Raw genomic sequence first — 16,532 nt, 5'->3', positions numbered from 1 at the left:
TTCCACTTCAGGGGTGAGGAAACTCCATGAATTTTAGTAGCAAAATAGCAAATCAGTTTCATTCTTGAGGCAATTCCCTCAACTTTACTGGAGTTTTACTGACCAGATATTTGAGGCCTGCCATTATTAAAACCTAAGGAAACATCCTGAGATATTTTGTCTAATGAAAAATCGGCATGGAAAGGGCTATCCAATCATTTAGAAAGCTACAGTCCAGTGTGCTGCATCATGTTGTGTTATCAAAACAAATACACAAAACGTTCAGCTTCCATGTGTGTTACTTAAATACATTGTCTGTAATTGTACCAAAGAATTTGAATTCATCAACAATAAGAATAGCCATTACTGAAAAAAAAACCAACTCATCTCTCAGGTTATTTTTCTTTATCTATATATAGTTTACTCTGTACACTAATATCAGAATGGATTACAGTCAAAGACACTGTATTTACTCTCAAACTTAGTCTCCCCACAGTCTTATAATGCAGTAGATAAGTTTATCATGGACTACTGTGATACATTTGTTTGAATATTGATACACTAGGAAAAAAAAAAAAAAAAGTTTCTATAAGCACAGCTGCAAACACCAATCTGGGAACTGCCTGTGAACTTGTAAACCTGTATCCATGTCTGTGTCCCCTCTCCACAACATACCCTACAAGCTGTGCTCTAAGTCTTTCTGTTCTACCACCCAGCCAATTGACTTTAATCCCGTTACTTCTTCATCACTGATTATGCTGGGGTGTTTGCTCTACATGTTCTGGATACCCCATAGAAGAACTTTAGATATATGAATTATTATGTGTAGGGTCCCTTGTTTGTGCTACTGCTGACAGGCACTGGCATCTCTTGGCATTCAGAAGGTGTTAAATTAGACCTTATATTTGGAAATCTAAGGATATGAGTATTTGTTGAGTAGAGAAAAATATACAACATTTTCAAAGGAACAGAGTGAAGTATGAAGAAAAGGAGTGATAAGTAAGATTTGGGGAAACTTTATATTTTAAAGGAGTTAAAAGACACCAAAAGTGAAAAATTGTGTTAGAAACCTGGATAAATTCAGGTGTGGGTTTGCCAGAGCTTAAGAAAAAAAGCAATCAAAACTTCATTAAACACAGTTTTTATGCCTTGAAAAAAAAAAAAAACAACAACAAAACAAACAAACAAACAAAAAAAAAAACCAAAAACAAAAAAAACAGAAAATATTAGCTCAGCAACAGAAGATTAAAGTTGCAAATGAGAACTAAGAGGAAAAGATCTGTTAAAGACCCATACACTGCCCAAAGAAGCCATCAACATTCCCATTAAGATCTAATGTAAAATACCTTTTTGCATGAGCTTACAGGAACATTTTTGTCTTACTTTTACTCTGAAGGGTTGAGATTTCAGTTAGCTTTCTAGGATCGTCATCCAGTTAGGGAGCATGATGTAGATAGTGGCTTATGCAGACTGATGCTTACCCGCCTCCTTCACAACTGTTGGACTGCAGTCCTCCCCAGCCCTCACATCCACTGGCAGGTTGTGTAGTAGACACTTCTGTGTTATCTGATATCTGAAGGACAGGACTTCCCTTAAAGCAGAAGCTAGAGCATCCATAAACTTGGAAATATTTCTGGGTTTTACAGTAGAACAAACTGAATATCAGTGATGGGCAACAAATTATCAAGCACTTTCTGATGTCCTTGGCTCATGGCAGGCACACAAAAAGTCTTTATATCACACTAACAGAACACAGTAGCTTTCCAAAGTGATATGAATTTATGTTTCATTGGAAAGCTTTCATGTTAGATCTTAGTCTTATTAAGGTTTTGTCTCGATCCGACATCGGCGAAGGTTTCAATATGATCCCAAGAGTAAGATTAAGACACAAACGAGGTCAAATGCCGTACACCCAAAATAGGTTTTTATTATTAAAACAGTGAAGAAGGGTAACAATAGGACAGAATGGAAGGAAAAGGCAGAAATAAAGCAAGGATGTGGGATAGGACTGCAAGAATAGTCACCACCATGGATCCAGCGGCGTCCTGTTGGTCCTCAGTCTTCAGTTCTTCGGTGGTGGGTGCACACAGATCAGGCCTCAATGGTAGATGCACAAAGAGCAAGATTTTCTGCTGCCTTTTTAAGTTCATAGTACCAGCTGATCAGCATATCTACTCACCTTTAGGTTTTTTTCCCTCTGGTCCAACAGGTTTTGAAGCATCCTGCCTCAAGGGCAGGACCGTTTGCCTCTTATCAGTTCATTAACAATGCATGCATGGGGTCTGGCCTACACAGTAGAGCCACAAACAGCTCCAGGATGGGGCCAGCTCAGTCCATGTCTGCCCCTTTGAGGCTTATGTAAAGAGTCCGAACAATGCAACTGCCAAGAAGTGGAGAGTGCATCCTTCAATACACTCCTGCTTCTCTGGGCAGCATCCCCCAGACCAGTTCACAGGCCACAGCAGCTTCTCTTTGAGGTTTGCACAGAACAAGCAAGCTTTGAAACAGTTATAGGACATTTCAGTCTCTCACAGGTTTATGTCTTTGAGACTTTTTAAATTTTGAAAACAGTTTTCCTGAATGTTGGTAATGGAAGTACTATAAGAAACTCTACCCTTTTCCTCAGAAATAAATTCTTTTGTTTGTCCCCTGATAAGAACTTTTGGTTTTTAAAAATATTCATGACCATTTGACCTCTGTAAGTCCTGATTACTTTGTGCAATTGTCTTTTTGAATTAAAGGAACATCCTAAATTCATGTATTTTCAGTAGTTTCTTTATCTATATTACAAATATCACTGAATTTTTTTCTGCACTCCTTGGACACATTTCCCTGGGTCTTGAGTTTTGTAAATGTTAATTTTGGCAAAATAGAAGTTGTAGGACCCAGTGCTCCTGACTTCTAACACTCCTGCAGAAAAGACTTTGGGCCTGTCAAGAACACTTGTTTCTATTTGTGTTCAAGCTTATTTTTTCCTGTGTTTGAAGACATTTCAGTGAAAAAATCTGAGGATCTTACAAATCTCGCTGGGGATTCCCTACAATTTCTCAAATTTATCGTGACTGTATTGGAAACTGTTATAAACTGACTTTTTAAAATTGGCCGAGTCAGAGTTTCCAATTTCTTTATTTAGCAAGCGGCAAGCAAAACAGCGCTGAGGCGGCCGGGGAATCTCCTGCTCCAACAACGGACCGCACCCTCCGGGGCACTCTGTTTCAATCTTATCCTACAAAGTATTACATAGTCATTATACTCCTATACATATTCATTACTTGAACCCGCCTACTCCCGCTTCGTATGGTAATTAGCTTATCAGTCCTTCACGCTTGCGCAGAAGTTGAAACTACAGGCAGGGGTCTTCAAATCATGGGGGGTGGTCTTCTGGGAGGAAGGCCATAGGTCCTCCTCACAGTGTACTTTTCACCTTTCAATTGGAATGTGATGATCCTCTGAGATTTTAGTGTTCTTATCAGTCTAGGCCCAGTAATCTCTTTGCATAATGAGATTCATGGTCGTGAACATCCTCCTGTTTTATTCAATCATGCGCCTGCAATTCTCCTCATCTTCTGACATACAGATGCTTCTTCTCTTGTTGTGTGTTGTGCCCCCCCCTCCGCTTCCTTCCTGTCCCTTTTTTTTTTTTTTTTACACTACCATGTTAGTTCAATTAAGCATTTGCTGTTAGTATTACACAATATACAATAGTTCATATTACAGTTCGCTGAATTTGATGAACATGATGAACAGCTGGTTTACCACTTATCACAGAAACTTCAGCAAGCTTGTCAAAAGATACAAAATACTATACAAAAATGTATCCTTATTGTGATAAATGATCGAATCCAAATTTTGTTATAACAAGATCTCAAATTTATTAAAACAAATAAAGGTAAGCAAAAACAGCGCTGGACGAACCGGGAGCCCCTGCTCTACCTGGTTCACGCAGACGGGTTTTCCTCCTCAGTATTTATTTCCTGTCTTCCTATACATAGTTATAAACTTTAATACATATTCATAGAATTTCCGAGAAAAGGGTGGGTTTATGGAGATCTTTCTCGCTCATGCTCTCTTTGTCTGTTGGGGTCTTTTTCGCCCCTGTCTGGTGGTCGTGGGATGAAGTAAACACTCTCCCTCGGCCTGCCCTTTTGGTGACCCCTCGCGTATGCGTCTTACAGACGACTTCTTGGTCCCGAATAACTGTAAACAACACTGAACAGAACCAGTTTGGACCAGCCCATTAGAACACAGAGTCAGGATGACTTTGCAAAAAAAAAAAAAAAAAAAAAAAAAGAGCTATATACACATTATGTCACCCTGCTCCCTCAGACCTGCAGTTGCACAAAAACAGTTCGATCAAAAATGCATATAAAAAGAGTAATATTTTAAACTTATTTCACACTGTGCAAAACCATATGCTGAGGTAGGAGGTAAGGAGCAATTTCACTTCCATTTGTTCCTGTTAGAATACCTAGTCACTCTGAAGTGATGCTTGATTTAGGAAAATGGACTATAAAGTCCTAACATTATTTTATAATAACATGAATCATGTAAACTTATTTCACACTTATCTTAGCACAGAAAAATACTACATTTATTGCAGTTATGTGGCATAGTGAAAGCTACAGCTTTAATGACTGACTTATATACATGAATTATATTTAAGCAAGGATTCTTGCAGAAACATTGGAAGAAAGGTCAGAATTGAATACTTCTAGGAATATAAAAATTTAGGAGTACCTATAAAATGTCACAGTGAAGGAAAAAAAGTTGAAGGAGAATGTACTTTGACTGCTCTTATTATCTCTTGCTTTGTTGCAGATGAGTTCTTTGCATTGCACAGAAAATGTCTGTGAACACATTGATTAATTTTTTCCCCAGAGCTTCAGGTTCATGTCCCACAGATTTTTTCAAAAATCTTCATCATGTGTGATGCTTTCTGAAAACATAATGTGCAGTTGAGCATATGCTTATTGAAGGAAGGGGGATTGCTGCACTGCACATTGTATAAAATTAGATAAAGCTTTTGGAGTGCATTTATGAGGCAGACAAGGGAAGGAATGCATCTTTATTTTGGAATGCAGCACAGGCTCATCAATTTAAAGAGAAATGGGAGCATAAAGAGTTAAAATAGCTAGGGTATGAAATGAACAGAAAATCTAGCTCTTACTTGGCACAGTGTAAGACAAGCAATGTCTTTAAAAGAGAAGACATCAAACAAAAATTGAATATTGAGATAATGGTAGCTGTTGTGTATAGCTGCAATGTATATTTTTAAGGCTCCACTGTATTCTGATGAAATGTTCACATTTTGGAAAAAAAAAAAACAGAATTTTTTTTGATTGAAAGAGGAGATACCATCATTATGTAAATTCTTGGCCTCTATGCTGTCTTTATTCTTTGAATTAAATAAATGCAATTCAAATCCTGGTGCATAATGTTTATTCTAGGGAATCTGAAGATATGAGTGAACCTATGAGGAAAAGCCTAGGCAATTATTTGGAATCTGGTTGCCATCCCTTTTGTGTCGCAGACTATATGTTCTCCAGTTTGCTCACTGGGAACATACTGTCATTCCCAGCTTAGGACTCTCAATTTTAACTTTTCCAGGCTACATTGCATCTATCCAATTTTGTGTATTTAGGAAAAAAAAAAAAAAAAAAAAGTCCTTATTTGTAGGAGATACTGAAAATTAAGAAGTTTACTTTTTTATGACCAGAATAGTAACTACAGTCAATTGTAAAATAAAGGAAATACTGATGCTCCATATTTATTGTGTTCTCCCTGTCAACTTCCGTATTAAATTTACACACTTCACAAATCAGACATGATTTTACTAACTGCCAGCACTGCAAATGCAGTCCTAGATAGCAGATTTCTTTCTGGTTTTATACATTATCCACAATGTCCACAGAGTTAAAGCAGATGAGCTGCCAATTTCACTGCTGCTTCAGAAGATGAAGAGCTGGACTACAAACTCCTGTTTTGTGAACACCAATTTTATTTAACAATTAAGCTGTTTTAAAAAAAAAAAAAAAAACAAAACAAAACAAAAAAACTTTCACTTAAAAGATTCAAAGAATTGCCCTTACCAAAGCAGCACTTCCCTCTCACTTTTCTTTTACTGGCAATAGTATATCCCCCTCATTTTCCAGTAGAGTCACTTAGATGCCCAGAAGAGGCCCCAGAAAGCAGAATGGTAAAATACAATTTTGGTAGCCACCTTGCTTGCAATGGCCAGCCTTTTGAGTATGAATAAATTACTAATTCTGAAAGGGCCAACTGCATTAGAGCCAAGGCCTGAAGCTCAGGATAGTTTTCAGTCTTTTGGGGACTTTTTTGGAGGGGACCACTACAAGTCTGTGGCTAGTATTTGCTTACCTGCAGATTTAAGGGTTATCTACATGTGACACTGAACAGAAAAATTAATGTAGAACTTTTTGAATGTTCTGAGGTGCATTATAGTGAGTGAAATGTGCCTCTGACTACTTTAGGAGAAGAAACATCATATAGATAGACTGATGCCATGATCAGGACAAAACTCTTTCAGTCGAGCCAGAAAAGTTCGTGCTGCAATTGCTTGCTAAGTATCTTGCTTCTGAACTATAACATCTGTAAACACAAGACTGACATTTGTTCAAAATCAGTGTGAAAAGCAATAAATGATGTGGATGAACATAACTGATCTCACCAGTACACATTTCTTGAAATGTCTGATGATATACTCAAGAGCAAGAATATATCTTCTTGAAATAAGAAGTTTGCCTTCACTCCCTGTTGCTCTTCCCCTCTCTACCATAAGCCTGCTCTAAATATTCCTACCTTTTGGGAATTACTGCTGCATAAAATTGGAAGCAGAAATGCAAAACACAAAATAATTTACAATCTGCATAGAGTCAGCAAAGAGAAAACTCATGAGTAATTACTATTAAACCAGTGTCTGTGTTCCCTTAAGGAAAGAGACAGCTGCAGAAGCTGTGCAGTATGAGTCAGAAGTTATTTTGCACATCATTTTTTCCTCCTCACTCTCGTGATACATTGGCCATCATGTTTGAAAAGTACTTTTAATGCTTAAGAATAATTTTAGCAAATTTATTTTACATTATTAATACTTCAATTGTAATGAGGATAAAGCACCAGGCACATTCATGGGATAATCTATCCTGTTAATTGTGTTTTCATTCCCTTTCATTTTTGTCTCAGTAAAATTTCTGCCTTGTCACACTATTTACAAGAATTCCCAGGTAAATAAAATTTCTATACAGATGAGAATTAGTACCAACAGTATGCCATTATTGTTGCAATGAATTCCCCAGTCAGACTCTATCACATTGATTACATTTTAAATATTGTGTAAAATTCATACAGTATTGCAGTATCTTCCTTCTGCATCAGACTACACAGTAGCATTTCATTGAAATGCATGACCTTTCATCTGCATATGTATACTGTGTACATTTTAGTGTGTATACAGTATATGATGATACCTCTGCTTGGTTGAACATTTTGACCACACCGATACAGTGTTTGTTTTCCAGGCAATCAGGCACTAATCCTGCTGCTGCCAAGCTCAGAAAGCAGAGTCAAAAGAGCAAGGTACTCTAGGGAGACTGCTGCCTTGGTTTTTTTTCCTGCTTGCTGTGCCATCAATGACCTAATCTAAGAAGCACTGATCTATAGCAGTGGTCCAAAATACTGCCACATAAAATAATATCACTGGTCTCTGGGGCAACATTTGTTTAATTTTGGGTTTGTAGTAAGAGTTGCAGCCCTTGAACTTGTGTTTGTAAACTTTAGCAGGGTTACTGACCTACATTCTGTTCTAACACACATATACACAATGCAGAGCTCCACTGAGGCAAGTTCTGGTGAAAACTAGGGGTGTCAGACTTGCCACAGATATGCGAGTCTGGAGACCTGTCATTCTGCCAGCTCCTTCACATAAAAGATTTTTTAGCCTCTTGCATAACTTAAGCTTTGATCTAGAGTAAATATTAAGGGAGTTTTCTGACCCTGTGGGATTTCTGATCTGTTAGCTAAATGACTTATCCATTCTAAGTTTTGAAGCACCCTCTCCCTCCGTGTTGGATTCTCAAAACTTCTCCCAAACAACGAAAGCACTTTATTAATAGGACAGAAGTTAAGTTAAAGTCTCTCTGGAACAAAATCCACTGGCTTTCCTGCACCTATCTGCCATCCACATCCTCTGGTCTGTATTTTTTATTTTCCCTGCGTGACAGAAACTTTCCTAAGCTGCTGATGTCTCAGGGTGTAGCAAGTCCCCTGTACTCCACACTGGTGAGGCCACACCTGGAATATTCTGTCCAGTTTTGGGCACCTCAATACGAGGTGCTGTAGCAAGTGCAGAGGAGGGCAGCAAAGCTGGTGAAGGGCCTGGAGACTAAATCCTGTGAGGAGACCTCATCACTCTACAACTTCCTGAAAGGACATTGTAGAGAGGCTGGTGCTGGTCTCTTCTCACAGACAGAACAAGGGGGGATGGATTTAAACTGCAACAGGGGAGGTTTTGACTGGACATAAGGAAAATTTTTTTCACAGGAAGAGTGGTCAGGCAGTGGAACAGGCTGCCCAGGGAGGTGGTGGAGTTACCATCCCTGGATGTGTTTAAGGTCGTTTGGATGAGCTGTTGAGGGATATGGTGTAGGGGAGAACTTTGTAGATTAAGGCTGAGGGTTGGACTTGGTGATCCCAAGTGTCTTTTCCAACCTGAATTATTCTATGATTCTAAGTTTTCAGAATCTTAAGAAAAACAGAAAGACTTCTACAGCAGCACTGACCTTCACAAGTTGGGCTGGTAATCACATTATGCACTAGCTGTTGCTCTGTCTTTTGTTGAACTCTTTGTGCTGTTGTTCAGTGCTTGTTCCACATGCCTCTTTTGAGTGTTATCTTTCTCCTGTAAATGCAATTGTACAGTGAGCCTGTAATTGTAGCAATGGCAAGGCAGAAGTTTATACTGAAGGGTACTCAGAATCACAGAATCATTTAGGTTGGAAAAGACCTTGAAGATCATCTAGTCCAACCATTAACCTAACACTGACTGTTCTCAACTACACCAGATCCCTCAGCGCTATGTCAACCCGACTCTTAAACACCCTCAGGGATGGGGACTCCATCACTGCCCTGGGCAGCCCATTCCAACGCCTAACAAACCCTTCTGGAAAGAAATGCTTCCTGATATCTAGTCTAAACCTTCCCTGGAGCAACTTGAGGCCATTACCTCTTGTCCTATCGCTTGTTCCTTGGTTAAAGAGGCCCATCCCCAGCTCTCTGCAACCTCCTTTCAGGTAGCTGTAGAGGGCGATGAGGTCTCCCCTCAGCCTCCTCTTCTCCAGACTAAACACCCCCAGTTCCCTCAGCCGCTCCCCGTACGACCTGTGCTCCAGACCCTGCACCAGCTTCGTTGCCCTTCTCTGGACACGCTCGAGTCATTCAATGTCCTTTTTGTAGTGAGGGGCCCAAAACTGAACACAGGAATCGAGGGGCGGCCTCACCAGTGCCGAGTACAGGGGTCAGATCCCTTCCCTGTCCCTGCTGGCCACGCTATTGCTGACACAAGCCAGGATGCCATTGGCCTTCTTGGCCCCCTGGGCACACTGCTGGCTCCTGTTCAGCCGGCTGTCAATCAACACCCCCAGGTCCCTCTCTGACTGGCAGCTCTCCAGCCACTCCTCCCCAAGCCTGTAGCCTGCTGGGGGTTGTTGTGGCCCAAGGGCAGCCCCCGCCATTTGGCCTTATGGAAACTCCTCCAGTTGGGCTCAGCCCATGGCTCCAGCCTGTCCAGGTCTCTCTGCAGAGCCTCCCTACCCTCGAGCAGATCAACACTCCCACCCAACTTGGGGTCATCTGCAAACTGACTGAGGGTGCACTCGATCCCCTCGTCCAGATCATCAATGAAGATGTTAAACAGGAGTGGCCCCAACACCGAGCGCTGGGGGACACCACTCGTGACCGGCTGCCAACTGGATTTAACTCCTTTCACCACAACCCTTTGGGCCCAGCCATCCAGACAGTTTTTTCCCCAGCAAAGCGTGTGCCCATCCAAGCCACGAGCAGCCAGTTTTGCCAGGAGAATGCTGTGGGAAATGGTGTCAAAGGCCTTACTGAAGTCAAGGCAGACAACATCCACAGCCTTTCCCTCACCCAATAATCAGGTCGCCCTGTTGTAGAAGGAGATGAGGTTTGTCAAGCAGAACCTGCCTTTCACAAACCCATGCTGACTGGGCCTGAGCATCTGGTTGTCCCACATGTGTTGTGTGATGGTACTCAGGATGAGCTGCTCCATCAGCTTCCCAGGCTCCGAAGTCAAGCTGACAGGCCTGTAATTTCCTAGATCATCCTTCCAGCCCTCCTTTTATATGAGCATCACATTGACCAATTTCCAATCTGACGGGACCTCCCCAGTCAGCCAGGACTCCTTTTCCATTTTTATCTTACACTGAATAAACCCATCAGAATTAGCTCTGGAGGTCATTTCAGCATGCTGTATCCATTCATGTAGGCTTTAGTTTCATGATTTGCCACTGGTGATTGTTTTCAGCCCAATCCTTATTTATACAAGATACTCAGTTTGTAGGATTGCTATTGTTGAAATCATTTTAGAAAACAGTATTACTACCACATCTTGAAAATTCCCTTGCTTTTTTAATGGGCCCACCACATGGCTGTATATTTGGAAACAGTTTTTATAGCCTCTGTGGGGCAGGGAATGGGCCTAGCCTAACTCAATTTTTGTTGAATACAGTGTAAATTTACAGTGCTATGTAAATGATATCTAGTAATGAGATGTGTGGCATTGGATAACCAGCTTAGGTGTTTGAGAACTGTTTAAAAACTGTTTCCTATGTTTAGTATGTTAACTTTCTACTTCTCCTTTGGAGTCACAAATAGTCATTTAAATATCTTCTTGTTTTAAAACACTACTTGTTATCAGCTCAGTTGGCCTATTTCAAGAATTCCTAAATACATGGCTTTTCTTGTCTAGTATAAATTAATGTGCATTTGGCCTCTCTTAAACCATTAAAAATAAAGTTGATACTTAACATTTTTTTCTTTTCGGGATTTTCAGGATCACGTTGCCTTTTACAAGTTTTATTTCACTCAGAGTATGAAAGCACTGAGAAGTAATTTGCATAACACTCTAAGTTAAGTGTCTGTTTAAACTTACACTTTGTATTATACTGAAAAATATTTCCCCATAAGAAAAATTATAAAGACTTATGGCTTAGTTTTGCCACTTCAGCAAAATGACTTTTACATACATACGACTTTCAGACATGATCTTACTTACCTTTATTTAGCTTTACAGCATTTTAAAAAGTTGAATACATCCTGTAAAATTTTCTTCTTTATGTTAGAAACAGGATGGACTTAAATTTAACTCCATTAGGTTTAATATACATTTCTCATTTCAGTCACCTGAGGAGAAAATCAGGTATGACAGGAAATCGAGGAATTATTTCTCTGTGCCAGCCTGATCTCACCTACATAGTGTGAACACAGTAGTACAGTGTGAACTACAATAGTAGTTCAGCAACAAGCTTGTATCTATTCAGATTGACCTGTGGCTTCTCTACATTTTGTTCCATGCATTTTGTTCTTAATTTCATCCTTAATCTTCTTTCTATTTTGAAAGTAACCTTTAACTCTTTTAATGTAGAAATTAGATTGGAAATGCTGTCAGGTTTCAAATCCTGTAGCTGCATTATATTTATCACTTTAACATAGTGTATTGTGGTCTACCCCACTTTTCTGTCAGTAAAATATATACAGAATTACAGAATATTTTTGCTTGCTTGCTTTATTTCAGTTTTAATGTAATTAATAATTCTACTGCCAAATTAATTCCTTCCTTCTCTGACAGGCATTTCAGATAGTAGTCAGCAATCATCTTTCATCTTCCCAGTTTTATGATTGAATAGGTACATGTCTGTGACTTGCAGTCAGGGACATAGGCCTTCTGGTTTGTAAGTCTAGCTGAAGGTTCCTGTGAACTTTCTGTACTAAATTTATTGTACTTTGTGATGCCCTGAAACATGCAGTCCCTAACAAATTCGGATGCTCACTTTTTATCAAATTCAACCCTTTTTTCTTGATTCAAAATATTTTGAACTAATGAAGCATAAACATTTGCCTATTTTGCAAGGAGTGATCACTGTGAAAGCAAGGCTGTAAAAGTGAAGTTTAAGGTACAAGCATATCATTGAACATTAACGCCAATGTATCCACACTGCATACAACAGTGTGTGTTTACATCCATGCTATGCTACCTATCTCTTAAATAGGAAATAATTTCCAAAGATGGTAGTGTTGGACTAAGACAATGCAAGAATTTCATTTCCAGCTCCACTGATGTCACGTGTCTTGGCCTCGGGTAAGACAGCATGTACTTCTATGTGTCTTGGTTAGCTGCTGGAAGAATGGGAAAAAATGTGAGCTTACTTGCCACAGCACAGCAATTTTAGGGCTCCAGTTGGAACGCTAAGTAGTTTGTTGCACTCAGACTGTAGGACTGTTTTGTTTAAAGAAATATCAAAGAAACTGTCTCATCTTGACCTGAAGTCTTCACTCAGAATCCATCTCTAATAAATATTAGAAATATTGCCTGGGATTACTCAGCAGGTCAATAGTAAATTAGAGAGCTATTTGTTAGACAAATACGAATGCATGAAAATAATCTATAAGAATATATATATATTAAAGGTAATGCTGTATTTTTTTATTTGTATTACAAACTATACTTAGTATTTGCAAAATATGACATTTTCACCATTGTTTGACAAACAGTTCTGCTGATTTAAAGCATCAGATTGCCAAAAAAATGAATCCTCAAATCAAGAGCCTTTGCACTTGTTCTTTCTGTTGTTCAAGTCTGCAAGCAGAAGAATGATGCATGGTTCGTGTTTTGTTCTCTTAGCATTAGCACAGTAGCCTACAGTCTTTCTTCAGCAACATTCATACAGAAAGTGTTGCAGAGATATAATGGGGAGCTGAATTTGGCCTATACTGTGCAGTTATTCTTTCCTCTCAAGGAATTATTAGCATTGTTGTGAAACATTGGTCTTCCCTCTCAAAATACATCCTTGTTTCCCGTGAAATATTAACATTTTCCCTACTGAAAGATGTAATATGCATTTGAATTTTGTTTGTATTTCCAGCTTTTGCCCATCCATGACTCATCCTGACTTTGAATAAATTCAGAGTCACAGTAGACTTTTGAAGGGAGGCTGAAGGCAGTATTTTCTTTCTCTACTTAAGAAGGACTGAAGAAGGGTCCTCTCATGCCAGAGATTTCATTGCTTAGAAACAGTCCCCAGAAGTGTTCCCTCCTTGCCTTCCCGAGGGTTCTGATGCACTAAGCTCTGCAGTAGCTGTGCTCTCTAGAAACAAAGCCAGTTTTCCCTTCTCGGGTATTAAGGAAACAGGTGTTGAGCAATGTCCACAAGGATGAGAGGAAATAGACAATAGGTGTTGGTAATCTGCATTAAATTGTATTAAAATTATTCCTGGGAGATGAGAAGGGGTTATTAATGGAACATGGGGTCTTACTGTACTCTGGTTCTCAGTTAATATGGATAAAAAAAGTTTATACATCCATACACGTGGGAAATGTATAGGAAATGTCACTTGTGAAATGTGACTGATGCTTGTTCTGCATACACAATTGAGGAGTATCCAATACATGGGAGTCTCATAGGTGTTAGTAAAGTTTTATTGTTAAATGTTAAAAAACTAATCATTACTCACTGGTAGAAGGTATCTAGGAAATAGTGTTTGGAGATTTCCCCCCATATTATTGATTACTGGCTGTTCCTTTAGCTAATATTATATCTAAACATTTTGGAAGAAGAAATATACAAGGCAAGTAAAAGTCAGTACTAGGAAGACTGTACTGTTTGGCCTGACAATAAGATTTTTAAAGAAAACCAGGCATGAACTAGGATCATTTTCACACTGAAGTGAATTTCAGTTCATCTGTGTTTAACATCAGACTGACCTTTCTGCTTTCTTCATTTATGCTGTGCAGACTGCTTGCAAATGCAGACAGTAAAACTGAGTTCACAGCATGGCTTTGTCACTTGTCATGGCTATATGCTGACCTGTGGAAGTCCCTGTAATTATCTTAAAATACAAGAAAACTATTAAAAATTAGAATGCTGTAGTCAAAAATCATACAGCCACTTATTGTTAAATTTGTCCATTTCCTGTATATTCCTTTGTTTTCCATTGCTTTTAATTTAGGCAGCCTTAAACCTGTGAGGCTGAAATCTCTCAGCTTTTACTTGAGAATGAGTATCTTGAAAATTGGAAGAGTTGTTTTTCAGCACAAAAGCAGGAGAAAACACATCAGTACTCAATATAAAAAGAAAATAAATAAAATGAAGCGTAGCAGGAATAAACAGAAATAGGAAAAATGACTGAGCAGCAAAGAAAGCCACGTCTTTGTGATCAGGAAGTGAGTTCGGGGAGAGGACTGCCAAGGGTAAAACTGCTTTAGAGCTTGCTAAGGAAATCAAAACAAATAGCATAGACTCTTTACCCTTAAGAAGAAGTGGAAAAAAGGAAGAGGGGAAACTACTCCAAGCAATGTGCACTCTCTCATTCTGCCTTTTTTCTTCCCTTTGTTCCTTCTTTTTAAATATTTAGATGTATTAAGTAGTTCTTTGCCAGTTAAATATTGTCACTGCAACTGAAGAGCTTACTGTGTGTGGCACTTGAGTTCCTCCAGGGACCCCTTGCTGTCCGTAATACCTGTTTCACAGTGAACCAGCCCTGAAGGGCAGCTTTATCAAGCCCACATCCTTCCCTGCTGTGGATGCAGGCAGGGTTTGTCAGCAACAGGGGAAAAAGAAGACCCATGTATCCACTGCACCAGTGAGAAACCCAGTATTTATCCTTCCAGGAAGCAGATGTGGGTTTTCTCAGTGCCTGGATCTACCTCTTAGCATGAAAAGAGCTGGGACGTGCTGTGGGTCACCACTGGCTTTTTCCATCTTTTATGAGTTGTTCTGCTTTGTATAAGCAAGAAAACTTCAATTCTTACGGGCAAGGCAGCACCTTCTGTTGTAGGAATATTGTAATTAGAGGTATGATTCGGGGCAAAAGGCAGACAATTAAAAATTACATTAGCCCAGTCCCTTGTGACATAAGTCAGAAGAAGGGTAGCAAGGGTTCCTAAACAAAGTGATGTTCTTCTCAAGGCTCAAGGATTTTGGACATCAAACTGGTCAGCCTACCTGAATAGATTAATGAAAATTATAATTTTTTTGCAGTGATACGCACCTCAGTAAAGTGTAGGTAAATTCTTAAGGAAAAAATCTAGTTAAATAAAACTTTGATTGCAACAACTCTGTAAGTCATCTTACCTCGCTCATAGGAACAGTAATTGCTCAGCGTATATTTGTTGAGGATCTCCTTGAATGGACAGACAAGAATGAAAGGAAGAACAGTAACAAAAATGTCACATTGCAGTGTCTGTTCTTTGTGTAATGCATCTACAAAGGCATCATATCCACGTTCTTATTTGTCTCAGTGAATAATAAATAAAAATCAAAATGATATGAAGAAACAGTGAAGAAATATCAACTCATGGAATTATTCCTTAAACAGTCTTTCATCTTTCAGTATTTTAAATTTGTACCGTTTTTTTTATCCCATTCCTCTTCAACAGTGCTAGTGTGAATGTTTATGTATATATTACAGTTGTTTATATAGTACACTTCTTTCAGAAGGGTTTTTTTTTAATACAATAAAGTAATTCATTAGACTTACATACTAATATAAACAAAACGTTGTAAAGTTGCAGTATAACAAACTAACAGCATTAGCCAGACATTTCATGTATCAGTGAGATGCATGGAAGTGCAGGACTAGCCTAAACCACAAGCAGTTCAAGCAGCATATACCATCCCTTGCACATGGCTTTTCTGGCTTTCCACCCCTGCAATTGGTGTGGATGGGTTGCACCACAAAAATTGCTTCGTTTTTCTGTTTCCCCAGGAAATATGTAAGGCAACTTAGCTAGCTTTCCCAGGATATACAGGTCTCACAAATCTTCAATTTGTCATGAAAACGGCGAAGTGTGCAGCTGGTATGAGGACCAGAGGAAATAGTGTCTTATGGGTACTCTCCTTCAGGCAAAGAACTCTCTGTGAACCTAAACCTCATCAGATGTGCTGATAATCCATAAGCATACCCATACAATGCTTCAGAACAACAGGGTTTTTGCAGTTGCTGGTTTTGGTTGGTTGTTACTTGAGAACTGCCCATTACTGGGACAAAAAGCCTCTAAATGATTTTATCTCTTTGGTTTTTTTCAATAGTTGTTTGTGTAACAAGAATTTTGTATAAACTTTTGTGTAACCAAATATTATTATTTTTAATATTAAAAAATAAGAAAATAAGGTGGACCTGTGGTTTAAATAAGGTTTCAATGCCAAGTTCTGCTTTTATTGCTTGTTCAAACATGCTCCTTGAGCTACATGTATATACTCCCTATCCCACTTTCCTCAATACTAAAATGAGGATGATGCAAA

The 16,532-nt window shown here is 39.0% G+C and overlaps 1 protein-coding gene across 2 annotated transcripts in view; it reads left to right on the top strand.

Annotated features, from left to right (window-relative positions):
- Positions 1-16,532, top strand: part of ADAMTSL1 (ADAMTS like 1) — a 217,249-nt gene that overhangs the window by 190,094 nt on the left and 10,623 nt on the right. The gene's annotated exons all lie outside the window — the stretch shown is intronic.

This window comes from Athene cunicularia (genome assembly GCF_003259725.1).
Source record: "Athene cunicularia isolate RWA chromosome Z unlocalized genomic scaffold, athCun1 chrZ_part2, whole genome shotgun sequence".
Lineage (NCBI taxonomy): Eukaryota > Metazoa > Chordata > Aves > Strigiformes > Strigidae > Athene > Athene cunicularia.
This window is presented reverse-complemented; position numbering and strand designations above follow the sequence as displayed.